Here is an 18,180-nt window from a genome sequence, read left to right as displayed (position 1 = left end):
TTCCCACACTGGGTGCGGGCCTCTACAGATCGCACAGGCGTGCCTATACCTGCAGGTGTCCCCCCTGTTGCAGGTGGAATTATTGAACGCAAAACAAACATCTGTTCTGCTTACGGCCCCCTCCTCCTGGAAACTTGACACTCGGCCGTTGCTCTTCACTCTGAGGTCGCATAAGCTTCGACCACGTTTCAACATCCTTGCATTCGAAGGGGATATGCTTCATCCCGTTGGCTTTTTCCCTGAAACTCTCGTCATACCTGCGCCATATTGTAGGCCCATCATTGACTACCATATAGCATAACTGAACACTGAACAGGACAGACGTGTCCTGCCCGCTCTCTGCTGGAGCCCAGCTGGATCCTCCTCTGGGCCCCGCATTTTCTACCCGGAGATGCCCTTCTGATGCCTGGTGCCTCTCGCTGCTGTGGCTTGGGGGCCCTACATTCCTCTTTCAGCCCCCTGAACCAGCCTTCCACCTGGGTACACCTCTACAGCATTTCTGCTGTCTCTTACCCTGATCGTCTGTGATGCCTCCGTTCCCAGCTCCGCTGATTCTGACGCCGTCCGCTGCTACTTTCTCCGCCTGAAGTTCTTCCTGTGTTCTCTGCTGTTCTGCTCTGAGGACCCTGATGCCGACCGCTGCTGATCTCTCCGCTGATCTCCATGTGTGGCGCTGACTCCGGCTCCACGTGCTGCTCCGTCTTCCTGATGCTGTCTTCGGTCACCGGCCTCCTCGCTGCCACGTCTGGTCTCCGACCTCCACGCCACCATACCTTACCAACGGTGTGCTGCTCTTTCTCCTCCGCCTGCACTGGTCCAGCTGCTATCTCTGACTGCCCCGGTCCGGACGCCTGCTGCTCCAGTTCCAGCCCCTTATTATGCTCCTCCAGTTCCTGATGCTGTCTCCAGCTGCCCTTGTAGCTGCCCTCCACGCGGCACTGCTCCGATCCTGATGCTCTCTCCTGCTGCCGAACTGAAGCCTCTCAACGCTGCCTTACTCTCCACAACCATCTCACCGTCTCCCTGGGCCTGTGACTCTGCCTCACTGCCTCAGCGTGGCTCTTGTCCGCACCGTGACTCTCCTGATTCTCTGGTCTCCCTGGACTTTCCTGCCTTGGACTCTGTACCTCCCTGGACTCCCGGTCTCCCTGGACTTTCCTGCCCTGGACCCGGTACCGGCTCTCTGCAGCCCTACATCATTTTCGCCACCTTGTTTTCATTTCTAACTTACCTTAAGCTTATTTAACTGCTATTTAATTTTTGTGTTTTCATTTCTATTTAATTAATTTTTTGTGTTTTCATTTCTAACTTACCGTTAGCTCATTTTAACCTTAGTTTAACCTTATTTTACTGCAATTTATTTTATTGTATTGTACTGTATTTTATATTAATTATTCTATCTTAATTATTGTACTTTATCTTAATTATTGTATTTTATTTGCATTTTTAACTTTCTCCATTTTATTTTAATTCTTTACGGCACTTTATATTGCTTCTGCGACCGCCTTTTGTTCTTGCTCCATTCCTTTGTCTCTTACAGTATTATCTTTGTCTTTGTCCTACTTTGTTCTGTCAATCCCTAATCTAATTTAGCTTAATCTAACTAGTTTAATTTTACTAATTCTTTGTTTTACTTTACTCCGTCTATCCTTAATCTAACTAAGCCTCTTATCTGCTCTGGTCCATTTCTGTCTCCCTTTGCTGCCCTCACCTCTGTGTTAATTACCCTTGCCCCTTCTATTATTCCCCGTCCATCCCTGTCCCTCACCATGCCACCCCGCTCCTTTCCTATACCCATCCTCTCCCCCAGCCCCCTTCTCTCACCCATCTCTCGCTGCCCCACCCCTCACCCTCCCCCTAACTCTATCAACCCTGACAATCTCATCCGCATCTCCCCTCTTCCCTCCCTCCCCTTCTCATGTGGAACTCCAGGTCCATCCGTAACAAACTGGCCTCCATCCATGACCTCTTCATCTCCAACTCTCTAAATCTTCTTGCCATCACTGAAACCTGGCTTACTTCTTCTGACACTGCCTCACCTGCCGCCCTCTCCTATGGGGGCCTCTCCTTCACCTACTCCACCAGACCGGATGAGCGTCCAGGAGGTGGAGTGGGTCTCCTCCTTTCCCCCAACTGCACTTTTCGGGTCATTCCCACTTTACCTTCCCTCTCCTTCTCTTCCTTTGAAGTACACTCCATCCGGCTCTTCTCCCCCATCCACCTCCGTGTCTGAGTCATCTACCGTCCCCCAGGCCCCTCCTCCCTTTTCCTTGACAACTTCACTTCATGGCTCCCCCACTACCTTTCCTCTGACCTTCCCTCCATCATACTTGGTGACTTTAATATTCCTATTGACAACTGTTCTGACCCCGCCACCATCAAACTTCTCGCCCTCTCCTCCTCCATAGGCCTCACTCAGTGGACTTCTTCCCCCACCCACTGTCTTGGTCACTCCCTTGACCTTGTCTTTTCTCACCTCTGTGATCTCTCTGACTTCTCCAACTCTCCCTTCCCACTCTCTGATCACCATCTCCTCTCCTTCACTCTGTCCTCCTCCCCTGCTCCTGCCTCGCCCAAAGCCACCCACACCAGGCGCAACCTTGACGCTATTGACCATACCTCCTTGTCCTCCTCTCTTAAAACTCTCCTATCACCCCTTCCCTCCCTGGTCTGTCCTGACCAGGCGTCCTCCCTCTACAATCTCTCCCTCTCTACTGCCCTGGACGCTGTCTCCCCGGCCTCTACTGTCAGCAGACACCGCATTATTCCCCAGCCCTGGCACTCGAAACTCACCCGCTTCCTCCAAAAGTGCTCTCACACTGCTGAACGCCTCTGGAGGAAATCTCGTTCCCTGGCCGACTTCCTTCACTTTAAATTCATCCTCTCTTCTTTCTGCTCCGCCCTCTCCCTCGCCAAACAATCCTTCTTTAAGTCCCTCATTTCTTCTCAGTCCTCCAATCCCCGCCGCCTCTTTGCCACCTTCAACTCCCTACTCTCCCCCCCACCCCCTTCTGTCCCGTCTTCTCTGTCCGCTTCTGACTTTGCCACCTTTTTCTCTTCCAAAATTGAGGCCATCAGACTGAACATCTCCTCCTCCCCTTCTCCCGCCTCCCTCTTCGCTTCACCTTCTACCAACACCCAACTCTGGTGCTCCTTCGGCCCTACAACAGATGAAGAAGTTCGCTCTCTCATTCTTTCCTCTCCACCCTCTACCTGCCCTCTTGATCCCATCCCCTCTCACCTCCTTCGCTCTCTTTCTCCCACTGCCTGCTCTTACCTCGCACACCTTTTCAACCTATCACTCTCCTCTGGTGTAGTACCCCTCTCATTTAAACATGCTCTCATCTCTCCTATCCTCAAGAAACCCAATCTCGACCCCACATCTCTTGACAACTATCGCCCTATCTCTCTTCTCCCCTATGCCTCTAAATTACTTGAGCGAATTGTCTGCAGCCGCCTAACCAGGCACCTCTCGGACAATTCCCTCCTTGACCCTCTCCAATCCGGCTACCGCCTCCTCCACTCTACCGAAACTGCCCTGGCCAAGGTTACTAATGATCTCCTATCGGCCAAATCCAAGGGTCATTTCTCCCTACTCATCCTCCTTGACCTTTCCGCAACCTTTGACACCGTGGATCACCCCCTCCTGCTGCAAACTCTTCTCTCTCTCGGCCTCTCTGGTTCTGTCCACGCCTGGTTCACCTCATACCTCGCTAACCGCTCCTTCTCTGTATCCATGTCTGGTTCTTCCTCCTCCCCCTAACCTCTCGCTGTAGGAGTCCCACAGGGCTCAGTTCTCGGCCCTCTACTCTTTTCACTCTATACTTCCTCCCTTGGTGCTCTCATCTCCTCCTTTGGCCTTCAGTATAACCTTTATGCTGATGACATTCAACTTTACATCTCTTCACCTGATCTTTCCTCCACCCTCCTCGCTCAGGTATCTGACTGCCTCTCCGCCATCTCCTCCTGGATGTAGGAGCGCTTTCTCAAAATCAACATTTCCAAAACTGAACTCATTGTCTTTCCTCCTCCCAGCCTCCCATCCCACCATGACCTCTCCATTGTCGTTAACAACACTACCATCTCCTCTGTCACCCAACTCCGCTGCTTGGGTATCACCCTTGACTCCTCTCTCTCTTTTGCCCCCCACATTCATTCTCTTGCCAAAGCCTGTCGCTTCCAACTACGCAACATCGCACGCATCCGTCCCTTTCTCTCTCAGGAGGCCACCAAAACCATCATACATGCACTCATCATCTCCCGCCTGGATTACTGCAACCTCCTCCTCCCCGGCCTCCCCCACTCCCGTCTCTCCCCCCTCCGCTCTATACTCAATGCGGCCGCAAGACTCATCTACCTCTCACACCGCTCCTCCTCTGCCTCCCCTCTCTGCCTTGCCCTACACTGGCTCGCCTTCTACTACAGAATTCTTTTCAAACTCCTCACCACCACTTACAAGGCTCTCTCCCACTCTACTGCCCCTTATATCTCTAACCTCCTCTCCATTCACACTCCCACCCGCTCCCTGCGCTCGGCCAAAGACCGCCGCCTCTCCTCCACTCTGATCACCTCTTCCCATTCCAGAATCCAGGACTTTTCACGTGCAGCCCCCCTTCACTGGAATGACCTCCCTCGCTCCATCCGCCTCTCTCCTACTCTGTGCTCCTTCTAACGTGCACTCAAAACTCACCTCTTTCTCAAAGCCTACCAACCATCCACTTAACCCTCATCTCCTCCACTCATTCTCCCCTCTCTCCCATTCCCTCAACTGGCTCCTCTTGTGCCTGGTCTGTTTAAGGATGCCTTAGGGTCCCTTAGGATGTAAGCTCACTTGAGCAGGGCCCTTTTCCCTCCTGTCTCCTTACCCGTTCTTCTGCTCCGTGTCTATTGCATCTGCCTGCCTGGAGTTTCTGAAGTATTGGTACTTTTGTTTATTGTTCTGTACTGTTATACCCTGTATAGTCTACTGTTTGTCCTATGTGCGGTGCTGCGGAAACCTTGTGGCGCCTAACAAATAAATGATAATAATAATAATACCATCTCCGTTATGAGGTGCAGGTAGCACCATATGTCTGTCAGGATTTCCCAGGTATGACCACGGAGAGAGCGTAAATGGTTAAAGTGGCTTTATTAAGAACACATAACAAACCACCACGGATTGTGGCACAGATATACTGAAATGGGAAGACAGAGCAACAGTTCAATGGGATCAACAATTTAACAGAACTTGGTAACACAGACTGGAGAGGTCAACTTGGTAACGCAGACTGGAGAGGTCAACTTGGTAACGCAGACTGGAGAGGACAACTTGGTAACGCAGACTGGAGAGGACAACTTGGTTAAGCAGACTGGAGAGGACAACTTGGTAACGCAGACTGGAGAGGACAACTTGGTAACGCAGACTGGAGAGGACAACTGGGTAACGCAGACTGGAGAGGACAACTGGGTAACGCAGACTGGAGAGGACAACTTGGTAACGCAGACTGGAGAGGACAACTTGGTTACGCAGACTGGAGAGGACAACTTGGTTGCGCAGACTGGAGAGGACAACTTGGTTACGCAGACTGGAGAGGACAACTTGGTAACGCAGACTGGAGAGGACAACTTGGTAACGCAGACTGGAGAGGACAACTTGGTAACGCAGACTGGAGAGGACAACTTGGTAACGCAGACTGGAGAGGACAACTTGGTAACGCAGACTGGAGAGGACAACTTGGTAACGCAGACTGGAGAGGACAACTTGGTAACGCAGACTGGAGAGGACAACTTGGTAACGCAGACTGGAGAGGACAACTTGGTAATGCAGACTGGAACTGACAACTTGGTAATGCAGACTGGAACAAACAACTTAGTAATGCAGACTGGAGATGACAACTTGGTAATGCAGACTGGAACAAACAACTTGGTAATGCAGACTGGAACAAACAACTTGATAATGCAGACTGAAACAAAGCACATGGAGATGCAGACTGGAACAAACAACTTGATAATGCAGACTGGAACAAAGCACATGGAAATGCAGACTGGAACAAACAACTTGATAATGCAGACTGGAACAAACAACTTGATAATGCAGACTGGAACAAAGCACATGGAAATGCAGACTGAAACAAACAACTTGATAATGCAGACTGGAACAAACAACTTGATAATGCAGACTGGAACAAAGCACATGGAAATGCTCACAGGAGTGACCTGATGATCTGGCCCAGACTGTTTGAAGCAGGCAGGTATAAATAAGCCTCATGCAGCTGAATCCACTCCCAGTGATTAAGGAGAATAATCAAGTAGCACAGTGGCCCCTTTGGTGGGCAGTGGTACTACAAGTGGAAAGCATAACAAATCCAAAAGAGTCACTGCAGACAGCAGCTGCAGAGTGCAAGTCGTGACAGTACCCCCTCCTTAAAGGGCGGATTCCAGATGCCCAAATACTAGAAATGGTTAGAAAAGTCAGAGTCATAGTCTAGAATTGGGCATGTATTTGAGAAGTCTTCATGCAAGGACGGAAAGGGTATAGAAACCACGCCACAAGGGAGTTGAGATCCAGGAGAATCTTTCTTCTTCTTCACTCTCTTTTTATGGTTTTTAGAGGGTTGCTGGAAATGGAGTGAAGAAAACGATAATCTCAAAGTGGGAGTAGCTGGAGATAGAACATGAGGCATAGATGAAGCACTGGGAGTGAGATTGGCAAGTGCTGGTGTAAATTCTTTGATCACGGCCTCAGTAAAAAGCGTAAATCAGACAGAATGGGATCTTAGGTTTCAATTAAGGGCTCTCCCCATTCCAACATGTAAAACACTTGCTTTCGTTGAGTATCAAGGAGGTTGGATACAGAGGGAAAATAGGATATACAAAATTTAATAAGAGCATGAAATTGCTGGATATCCCCATTGAAGGTAGGTGGTTGGAAGACTTGAACAGAGGATGAATTCGAATTAGCATGAGACTCGGCCAGCTTGAGTTGAACATACATCCCTGGGGACTTGGGTAGGACCCCTTGGCAGAAGACAACCCATACTGGGCAAATGACTTGGCAGGGAGCCCGGATTGGGTGGCAGACTTGACAGGGACAGCACTGAGAGAAGCCTCGGAGGGGACAGCACTGTGAGAAGCCTCAGAGCAGACAGTGCTGTGAGAAGCCTCAGAGCAGACAGCACTGTGAGAAGCCTCAGAGCAGACAACGCTGTGAGAAGCCTCAAAGCAGACAGTGCTGTGAGAAGCCTCATAGCAGACAGTGCTCTGAGAAGCCTCAGAGCAGACAGTGCTGTGAGAAGCCTCATAGCAGACAGCGCTGTGAGAAGCCTCAGAGCAGATAGCGCTGTGAGAAGCCTCAGAGCAGACAGCACCAAGTTGTAACTCGGGCTGAACCACATAGAGTGGCAACTCGGGCTGAACCGCATGGACAGGCAACTCGGGCTGAACCGCATAGAGTGGCAACTCGGGCTGAACCGCATAGAGGGGCAACTCGGGCTGCACCGCATAGAGTGGCAACTCGGGCTGAACCGCATAGAGTGGCAACTCGGGCTGAACCGCATAGAGTGGCAACTCTGGAGTGGGCTGGAGGGAGAGGGCCCCCTCTGGAGCAGACTGTAAGGGCAGCGCCCCCTTTGGAGCGAACTGTAAGGGAAGCGCCGGCTCTATGGTTATTTCAGCATATGTCACATTTTGGTAGCTGAACTAACAGTTGCTGCAGGGCTCCTTTCCCATAAATATCTCATTTTCAAGGTTCTTTGTGATTTCTAAAAGATCTTTCAAGTTTGTGATGAACATGCTCAGACAGAGTCCAAATAATCTAATTTCTTGATATCAGGAATTTCTGTCAAGTTCCCAGTCTTTCAAGAGATTTTCTCACAACTAAAGTTTCAAAACATGTATAGATATTTTGGGAACTAGCATTATAGCGAAAAATTGCAAGCAAGTACAAATATTCAGCATACTTTCTAAAATTCTGCTAACATTGAAAATTTGTGACAGAGAAACAAAAGTAACATGCCGTGATCCGGACTCGAATCGGGGTTGCTGCATCCAAAACGCAACCACCATACGATCACTGCAATTTTTCCGAGCCAGGCAGGAGTCGAACCTACAATCTTCTGATTCGTAGTCAGACGCGTTATCCATTGCGCCACTGGCCCAACTGTTGTTGTTATTGATGGACTCTTTCACCACAAATTGAGAGCTGATCGAAGCCTTGCTACAGGGCTCTATGGTTATTTCAGCATATGTCACATTTTGGTAGCTGAACGAACAGTTGATGCAGGGCTCCTTTCCCATAAATATCTAAATTTCAAGGTTCTTTGTGATTTCCAAAAGATCTTTCAAGTTTGTGATGAACATGCTCAGACAGAGTCCAAATAATCTAATTTCTTGATGTCAGGAATTTCTGTCAAGTTCCCTGTCTTTCAAGAGATATTCTCACAACTGAAGTTTCAAAACATGTATAGATACTTTGGCAACTAGCATTATAGCGAAAAATTGTAAGCAAGTAAAAAGATTCAGCATACTTTCTAAAATTCTGCTAACATTGAAAATTTGTGACAGAGAAACAAAAGTAACATGCTGTGACCAGGATTCGAACCGGGGTTGCTGCTGCCACAACGCAAAGTACTAACCACTATATGATCATGGCAACTTTTCCAAGCCAGGTAGGAGTTGAACCTACAATCTTCTGATCTGGAGTCAAACGCGTTATCCATTGCGCCACTGGCCCAACTGTTGTTGTAATTGATGGACTCTTTCACCACAAATTGAGAGCTGATCGAAGCCTTGCTACAGGCTCTATGGTTATTTCAGCATATGTCACATTTTGGTAGCTGAACAAACAGTTGCTGCAGGGCTCCTTTCCCATAAATATCTCAATTTCAAGGTTCTTTGTGATTTCCAAAAGATCTTTCAAGTTTGAGATGAACATGCTCAGACAGAGTCCAAATAATCTAATTTCTTGATGTCAGGAATTTCTGTCAAGTTCCCTGTCTTTCAAGAGATTTTCTCAAGACTTAAGTTTCAAAACATGTATAGATACTTTGGCAACCAGCATTATAACGAAAATTTGCAAGCAAGTACAAAGATTCAGCATACTTTCTAAAATTCTGCTAACATTGAAAAGTTGTGACAGAGAAACAAAAGTAACATGCCGTGACCCGGTTTCGAAGCAGGGTTGCTGCGGCCACAACACAACCACCATACAATCACGGCAATTTTTCCGAGCCAGGTATGAGTCGAACCTACAATCTTCTGATCCGTAGTCAGATGTGTTATCAATTGCGCCACTGGCCCATCTGCTGTTGTATTTGATGGACTCTTTCACCACAAATTGAGAGCTGATCGAAGCCTTGCTACAGGCTCTATGGTTATTTCAGCATATGTCACATTTTGGTAGCTGAACAAAAAGTTGCTGCAGGGCTCCTTTCCCATAAATATCTCAATTTCAAGGTTCTTTGTGATTTCCAAAATATCTTTCAAGTTTGTGATGAACATGCTCAGACAGAGTCCAAATAATCTAATTTCTTGATGTCAGGAATTTCTGTCAAGTTCCCTGTCTTTCAAGAGATTTTCTCACAACTGAAGTTTCAAAACATGTATAGATACTTTGGCAACTAGCATTATAGCGAAAAATTGCAAGCAAGTAAAAAGATTCAGCATACTTTCTAAAATTCTGCTAACATTGAAAATTTGTGACAGAGAAACAGAAGTAACATGCTGTGACCAGGATTGCTGCTGCCACAACGCAGAGTACTAACCACTATATGATCATGGCAATTTTTCCAAGCCAGGTAGGAGTCGAACCTACAATCTTCTGATCCGGAGTCAAACGCGTTATCCATTGCGCCACTGGCCCAACTGTTGTTGTATTTGATGGACTCTTTCACCACAAATTGAGAGCTGATCGAAGCCTTGCTACAGGGCTCTATGGTTATTTCAGCATATGTCACATTTTGGTAGCTGAATGAACAGTTGCTGCAGGGCTCCTTTCCCATAAATATCTCAATTTCAAGATTCTTTGTGATTTCCAAAAGTTCTTTCAAGTTTGAGGTGAACATGCTCAGACAGAGTCCAAATAATCTAATTTCTTGATCTAAGGAATTTCTGTCAAGTTCCCTGTCTTTCAAGAGATTTTCTCACGACTTAAGTTTCAAAACATGTACAGATACTTTGGCAACCAGCATTATAACGAAAATTTGCAAGCAAGTACAAAGATTCAGCATACTTTCTAAAATTCTGCTAACATTGAAAAGTTGTGACAGAGAAACAAAAGTAACATGCCGTGACCCGGATTCGAAGCAGGGTTGCTGCGGCCACAACACAACCACCATACAATCACTGCAATTTTTCCGAGCCAGGTATGAGTCGAACCTACAATCTTCTGATCCGTAGTCAGATGTGTTATCCATTGCGCCACTGGCCCATCTGCTGTTGTATTTGATGGACTCTTTCACCACAAATTGAGAGCTGATCGAAGCCTTGCTACAGGCTCTATGGTTATTTCAGCATATGTCACATTTTGGTAGCTGAACAAAAAGTTGCTGCAGGGCTCCTTTCCCATAAATATCTCAATTTCAAGGTTCTTTGTGATTTCCAAAATATCTTTCAAGTTTGTGATGAACATGCTCAGACAGAGTCCAAATAATCTAATTTCTTGATGTCAGGAATTTCTGTCAAGTTCCCTGTCTTTCAAGAGATTTTCTCACAACTGAAGTTTCAAAACATGTATAGATACTTTGGCAACTAGCATTATAGCGAAAAATTGCAAGCAAGTAAAAAGATTCAGCATACTTTCTAAAATTCTGCTAACATTGAAAATTTGTGACAGAGAAACAGAAGTAACATGCTGTGACCAGGATTTGAACTGGGGTTGCTGCTGCCACAATGTAGAGTACTAACCACTATATGATCATGGCAATTTTTCCAAGCCAGGTAGGAGTCGAACCTACAATCTTCTGATCTGGAGTCAAACGCGTTATCCATTGTGCCACTGGCCCAACTGTTGTTGTATTTGATGGACTCTTTCACCACAAATTGAGAGCTGATCGAAGCCTTGCTACAGGCTCTATGGTTATTTCAGCATATGTCACATTTTGGTAGCAAAACAAAAAGTTGGTGCAGGGCTCCTTTCCCATAAATATCTCAATTTCAAGGTTCTTTGTGATTTCCAAAATATCTTTCAAGTTTGTGATGAACATGCTCAGACAGAGTCCAAATAATCTAATTTCTTGATGTCAGGAATTTCTGTCAAGTTCCCTGTCTTTCAAGAGATTTTCTCACAACTGAAGTTTCAAAACATGTATAGATACTTTGGCAACTAGCATTATAGCGAAAAATTGCAAGCAAGTAAAAAGATTCAGCATACTTTTTAAAATTCTGCTAACATTGAAAATTTGTGACAGAGAAACAGAAGTAACATGCTATGACCAGGATTTGAACTGGGGTTGCTGCTGCCACAATGCAGAGTACTAACCACTATATGATCATGGCAATTTTTCCAAGCCAGGTAGGAGTCGAACCTACAATCTTCTGATCCGGAGTCAAATGCGTTATCCATTGCGCCACGGGCCCAACTGTTGTTGTTTTTGATGGACTCTTTCACCACAAATTGAGAGCTGATCGAAGCCTTGCTACAGGGCTCTATGGTTATTTCAGCATATGTCACATTTTGGTAGCTGAATGAACAGTTGCTGCAGGGCCCCTTTCCCATAAATATCTCAATTTCAAGATTCTTTGTGATTTCCAAAAGTTCTTTCAAGTTTGAGGTGAACATGGTCAGACAGAGTCCAAATAATCTAATTTCTTGATGTCAGGAATTTCTGTCAAGTTCCCTGTCTTTCAAGAGATTTTCTCACAACTGAAGTTTCAAAACATGTATAGATACTTTGGCAACTAGCATTATAGCGAAAAATTGCAAGCAAGTACAAAGATTCAGCATACTTTCTAAAATTCTGCTAACATTGAAAAGTTGTGACAGAGAAACAAAAGTAACATGCCGTGACCCGGTTTCGAAGCAGGGTTGCTGCGGCCACAACACAACCACCATACAATCACGGCAATTTTTCCGAGCCAGGTATGAGTCGAACCTACAATCTTCTGATCCGTAGTCAGATGTGTTATCAATTGCGCCACTGGCCCATCTGCTGTTGTATTTGATGGACTCTTTCACCACAAATTGAGAGCTGATCGAAGCCTTGCTACAGGCTCTATGGTTATTTCAGCATATGTCACATTTTGGTAGCTGAACAAAAAGTTGCTGCAGGGCTCCTTTCCCATAAATATCTCAATTTCAAGGTTCTTTGTGATTTCCAAAATATCTTTCAAGTTTGTGATGAACATGCTCAGACAGAGTCCAAATAATCTAATTTCTTGATGTCAGGAATTTCTGTCAAGTTCCCTGTCTTTCAAGAGATTTTCTCACAACTGAAGTTTCAAAACATGTATAGATACTTTGGCAACTAGCATTATAGCGAAAAATTGCAAGCAAGTAAAAAGATTCAGCATACTTTCTAAAATTCTGCTAACATTGAAAATTTGTGACAGAGAAACAGAAGTAACATGCTGTGACCAGGATTGCTGCTGCCACAACGCAGAGTACTAACCACTATATGATCATGGCAATTTTTCCAAGCCAGGTAGGAGTCGAACCTACAATCTTCTGATCCGGAGTCAAACGCGTTATCCATTGCGCCACTGGCCCAACTGTTGTTGTATTTGATGGACTCTTTCACCACAAATTGAGAGCTGATCGAAGCCTTGCTACAGGGCTCTATGGTTATTTCAGCATATGTCACATTTTGGTAGCTGAATGAACAGTTGCTGCAGGGCTCCTTTCCCATAAATATCTCAATTTCAAGATTCTTTGTGATTTCCAAAAGTTCTTTCAAGTTTGAGGTGAACATGCTCAGACAGAGTCCAAATAATCTAATTTCTTGATCTAAGGAATTTCTGTCAAGTTCCCTGTCTTTCAAGAGATTTTCTCACGACTTAAGTTTCAAAACATGTACAGATACTTTGGCAACCAGCATTATAACGAAAATTTGCAAGCAAGTACAAAGATTCAGCATACTTTCTAAAATTCTGCTAACATTGAAAAGTTGTGACAGAGAAACAAAAGTAACATGCCGTGACCCGGATTCGAAGCAGGGTTGCTGCGGCCACAACACAACCACCATACAATCACTGCAATTTTTCCGAGCCAGGTATGAGTCGAACCTACAATCTTCTGATCCGTAGTCAGATGTGTTATCCATTGCGCCACTGGCCCATCTGCTGTTGTATTTGATGGACTCTTTCACCACAAATTGAGAGCTGATCGAAGCCTTGCTACAGGCTCTATGGTTATTTCAGCATATGTCACATTTTGGTAGCTGAACAAAAAGTTGCTGCAGGGCTCCTTTCCCATAAATATCTCAATTTCAAGGTTCTTTGTGATTTCCAAAATATCTTTCAAGTTTGTGATGAACATGCTCAGACAGAGTCCAAATAATCTAATTTCTTGATGTCAGGAATTTCTGTCAAGTTCCCTGTCTTTCAAGAGATTTTCTCACAACTGAAGTTTCAAAACATGTATAGATACTTTGGCAACTAGCATTATAGCGAAAAATTGCAAGCAAGTAAAAAGATTCAGCATACTTTCTAAAATTCTGCTAACATTGAAAATTTGTGACAGAGAAACAGAAGTAACATGCTGTGACCAGGATTTGAACTGGGGTTGCTGCTGCCACAATGTAGAGTACTAACCACTATATGATCATGGCAATTTTTCCAAGCCAGGTAGGAGTCGAACCTACAATCTTCTGATCTGGAGTCAAACGCGTTATCCATTGTGCCACTGGCCCAACTGTTGTTGTATTTGATGGACTCTTTCACCACAAATTGAGAGCTGATCGAAGCCTTGCTACAGGCTCTATGGTTATTTCAGCATATGTCACATTTTGGTAGCAAAACAAAAAGTTGGTGCAGGGCTCCTTTCCCATAAATATCTCAATTTCAAGGTTCTTTGTGATTTCCAAAATATCTTTCAAGTTTGTGATGAACATGCTCAGACAGAGTCCAAATAATCTAATTTCTTGATGTCAGGAATTTCTGTCAAGTTCCCTGTCTTTCAAGAGATTTTCTCACAACTGAAGTTTCAAAACATGTATAGATACTTTGGCAACTAGCATTATAGCGAAAAATTGCAAGCAAGTAAAAAGATTCAGCATACTTTTTAAAATTCTGCTAACATTGAAAATTTGTGACAGAGAAACAGAAGTAACATGCTATGACCAGGATTTGAACTGGGGTTGCTGCTGCCACAATGCAGAGTACTAACCACTATATGATCATGGCAATTTTTCCAAGCCAGGTAGGAGTCGAACCTACAATCTTCTGATCCGGAGTCAAATGCGTTATCCATTGCGCCACGGGCCCAACTGTTGTTGTTTTTGATGGACTCTTTCACCACAAATTGAGAGCTGATCGAAGCCTTGCTACAGGGCTCTATGGTTATTTCAGCATATGTCACATTTTGGTAGCTGAATGAACAGTTGCTGCAGGGCCCCTTTCCCATAAATATCTCAATTTCAAGATTCTTTGTGATTTCCAAAAGTTCTTTCAAGTTTGAGGTGAACATGGTCAGACAGAGTCCAAATAATCTAATTTCTTGATGTCAGGAATTTCTGTCAAGTTCCCTGTCTTTCAAGAGATTTTCTCACAACTGAAGTTTCAAAACATGTATAGATACTTTGGCAACTAGCATTATAGCGAAAAATTGCAAGCAAGTACAAAGATTCAGCATACTTTCTAAAATTCTGCTAACATTGAAAAGTTGTGACAGAGAAACAAAAGTAACATGCCGTGACCCGGATTCGAACGGGGGTTGCTGCGGCCAGAACGCAGAGTACTAACCACTATACGATCACGGCAACTTTTCCGAGCAAGGTAGGAGTTGAACCTACAATCTTCTGATCCGTAGTCAGATGCATTATCCATTGCGCCACTGGCCCAACTGTTGTTGTAGTTGATGGACTCTTTCACCACAAATTGAGAGCTGATCGAAGCCTTGCTACAGGGCTCTATGGTTATTTCAGCATATGTCACATTTTGGTAGCTGAATGAACAGTTGCTGCAGGGCTCCTTTCCCATAAATATCTCAATTTCAAGATTCTTTGTGATTTCCAAAAGTTCTTTCAAGTTTGAGGTGAACATGCTCAGAGTCCAACTAATCTAATTTCTTGATGTCAGGAATTTCTGTCAAGTTCCCTGTCTTTCAAGAGATTTTCTCACAACTGAAGTTTCAAAACATGTATAGATACTTTGGCAACTAGCATTATAGCGAAAAATAGCAAGCAAGTACAAAGATTCAGCATACTTTCTAAAATTCTGCTAACATTGAAAAGTTGTGACAGAGAAACAAAAGTAATATGCCGTGACCCGGATTCGAAGCGGGGTTGTTGCTGCCACAACGCAAAGTACTAACCACTATATGATCATGGCAACTTTTCCAAGCCAGGTAGGAGTCGAACCTACAATCTTCTGATCTGGAGTCAAATGTGTTACACATTGCGCCACTGGCCCAACTGTTGTTGTATTTGATGGACTCTTTCACCACAAATTGAGAGCTGATCGAAGCCTTGCTACAGGGCTCTATGGTTATTTCAGCATATGTCACATTTTGGTAGCTGAATGAACAGTTGCTGCAGGGCTCCTTTCCCATAAATATCTCAATTTCAAGATTCTTTGTGATTTCCAAAAGTTCTTTCAAGTTTGAGATGAACATGCTCAGACAGAGTCCAAATAATCTAATTTCTTGATGTCAGGAATTTCTGTCAAGTTCCCTGTCTTTCAAGAGATTTTCTCACGACTTAAGTTTCAAAACATGTATAGATACTTTGGCAACTAGCATTATAGCGAAAAATTGCAAGCAAGTACAAAGATTCAGCATACTTTCTAAAATTCTGCTAACATTGAAAAGTTGTGACAGAGAATCAAAAGTAACATGCCGTGACCCGGATTCGAACCGAGGTTGCTGCGGCCACAACGCAGAGTACTAACCACTATATGATCATGGCAACTTTTCCGAGCCAGGTAGGAGTCAAACCTACAATCTTCTGATTCGTAGTCAGATGCGTTATCCATTGCGCCACTTGCCCAACTGCTGTTGTAATTGATGGACTCTTTCACCACAAATTGAGAGCTGATCGAAGCCTTGCTACAGGGCTCTATGGTTATTTCAGCATATGTCACATTTTGGTAGCTGAAGGAACTGTTGCTGCAGGGCACCTTTCCCATAAATATCTCAATTTTAAGGTTCTTTGTGATTTCCAAAAGATCTTTCAAGTTTGTGATGAACATGCTCAGACAGAGTCCAAATAATCTAATTTCTTGATGTCAGGAATTTCTGTCAAGTTCCCTGTCCTTCAAGAGATTTTCTCACAACTGAAGTTTCAAAACATGTATAGATACTTTGGCAACTAGCATTATAGCGAAAAATTGCAAGCAAGTACAAAGATTCAGCATACTTTCTAAAATTCTGCTAATATTGAAAAGTTGTGACAGAGAAACAAAAGTAACATGCCATGACCCAGATTCGAACCGGGGTTGTTGCGGCCACAACGCAGAGTACTAACCACTATACGATCACGGCAACTTTTCCGAGCCAGGTAGGAGTCGAACCTACAATCTTCTGACCCGTAGTCAGATGCGTTATCCATTGCGCCCCTGGCCCAACTGTTGCTGTATTTGATGGACTCTTTCACCACAAATTGAGAGCTGATCGAAGCCTTGCTACAGGGCTCTATGGTTATTTCAGCATATGTCACATTTTGGTAGCTGAAGGAACTGTTGCTGCAGGGCACCTTTCCCATAAATATCTCAATTTTAAGGTTCTTTGTGATTTCCAAAAGATCTTTCAAGTTTGTGATGAACATGCTCAGACAGAGTCCAAATAATCTAATTTCTTGATGTCAGGAATTTCTGTCAAGTTCCCTGTCTTTCAAGAGATTTTCTCACAACTGAAGTTTCAAAACATGTATAGATACTTTGGCAACTAGCATTATAGCGAAAAATTGCAAGCAAGTACAAAGATTCAGCATACTTTCTAAAATTCTGCTAACATTGAAAAGTTGTGACAGAGAAACAAAAGCAACATGCAGTGACCCAGATACGAACCGGGGTTGCTGTGGCCACAACGCAGAGTATTAACCACCATATGATCACGGCAATTTTTCAGAGCCAGGTAGGAGTCAAACCTAAAATCTTCTGATCCGTAGTCAGACGTGTTATACATTGCGCCACTGGCCCAACTGTTGTTGCATTTGATGGACTCTTTCACCAGAAATTGAGAGCTGATCGAAGCCTTGCTACAGGGCTCTATGCTTATTTCAGCATATGTCACATTTTGGTAGCTGAACGAACAGTTGCTGCAGGGCTCCTTTTCCATAAATATCTCAATTTTAAGGTTCTTTGTGATTTCCAAAAGATCTTTCAAGTTTGTGATGAACATGCTCAGAGTCCAAATAATCTAATTTCTTGATGTCAGGAATTTCTGTCAAGTTCCCTGTCTTTCAAGAGATTTTCTCACGACTGAAGTTTCAAAACATGTATAGATACTTTGGCAACTAGCATTATAGCGAAAAATTGCAAGCAAGTACAAAGATTCAGCATACTTTCTAAAATTCTGCTAACATTGAAAAGTTGTGACAGAGAAACAAAAGTAACATGCAGTGACCCAGATTCGAACTGGGGTTGCTGCGGCCACAACGCAGAGTACTAACCACTATACGATCACGGCAACTTTTCCGAGCCAGGTAGGAGTTGAACCTACAATCTTCTGATCCGTAGTCAGATGCGTTATCCATTGCGCCCCTGGCCCAACTGTTGCTGTATTTGATGGACTCTTTCACCACAAATTGAGAGCTGATCGAAGCCTTGCTACAGGGCTCTATGGTTATTTCAGCATATGTCACATTTTGGTAGCTGAAGGAACTGTTGCTGCAGGGCTCCTTTCCCATAAATATCTCAATTTTAAGGTTCTTTGTGATTTCCAAAAGATCTTTCAAGTTTGTGATGAACATGCTCAGAGTCCAAATAATCTAATTTCTTGATGTCAGGAATTTCTGTCAAGTTCCCTGTCTTTCAAGAGATTTTCTCACGACTGAAGTTTCAAAACATGTATAGATACTTTGGCAACTAGCATTATAGCGAAAAATTGCA

General features: G+C 44.4%; 5 non-coding genes across 5 annotated transcripts; all 5 read right to left on the bottom strand.

The window, feature by feature from the left end:
* Nucleotides 1-8,062: 8,062 nt before the first annotated feature.
* TRNAR-ACG (transfer RNA arginine (anticodon ACG)) lies at nucleotides 8,063-8,135 on the bottom strand. The gene has a single exon. It is a non-coding gene; the product is annotated as a tRNA-Arg (tRNA).
* A 502-nt stretch (nucleotides 8,136-8,637) lies between these two features.
* TRNAW-CCA (transfer RNA tryptophan (anticodon CCA)) lies at nucleotides 8,638-8,710 on the bottom strand. The gene has a single exon. It is a non-coding gene; the product is annotated as a tRNA-Trp (tRNA).
* A 1,055-nt stretch (nucleotides 8,711-9,765) lies between these two features.
* Nucleotides 9,766-9,838, bottom strand: TRNAR-CCG (transfer RNA arginine (anticodon CCG)). Its single transcript has one exon. It is a non-coding gene; the product is annotated as a tRNA-Arg (tRNA).
* Nucleotides 9,839-12,609: 2,771 nt separating this feature from the next.
* TRNAR-CCG (transfer RNA arginine (anticodon CCG)) lies at nucleotides 12,610-12,682 on the bottom strand. Its single transcript has one exon. It is a non-coding gene; the product is annotated as a tRNA-Arg (tRNA).
* A 5,084-nt stretch (nucleotides 12,683-17,766) lies between these two features.
* Nucleotides 17,767-17,839, bottom strand: TRNAR-ACG (transfer RNA arginine (anticodon ACG)). The gene has a single exon. It is a non-coding gene; the product is annotated as a tRNA-Arg (tRNA).
* Between the last annotated feature and the right edge of the window lie 341 nt (nucleotides 17,840-18,180).

The sequence above is a fragment of the Mixophyes fleayi genome, assembly GCF_038048845.1.
Source record: "Mixophyes fleayi isolate aMixFle1 chromosome 4 unlocalized genomic scaffold, aMixFle1.hap1 SUPER_4_unloc_1, whole genome shotgun sequence".
NCBI lineage: Eukaryota > Metazoa > Chordata > Amphibia > Anura > Limnodynastidae > Mixophyes > Mixophyes fleayi.
Note: the sequence above shows the minus strand (reverse complement) of the source record. Positions and strands in the feature narration are given on the sequence as shown.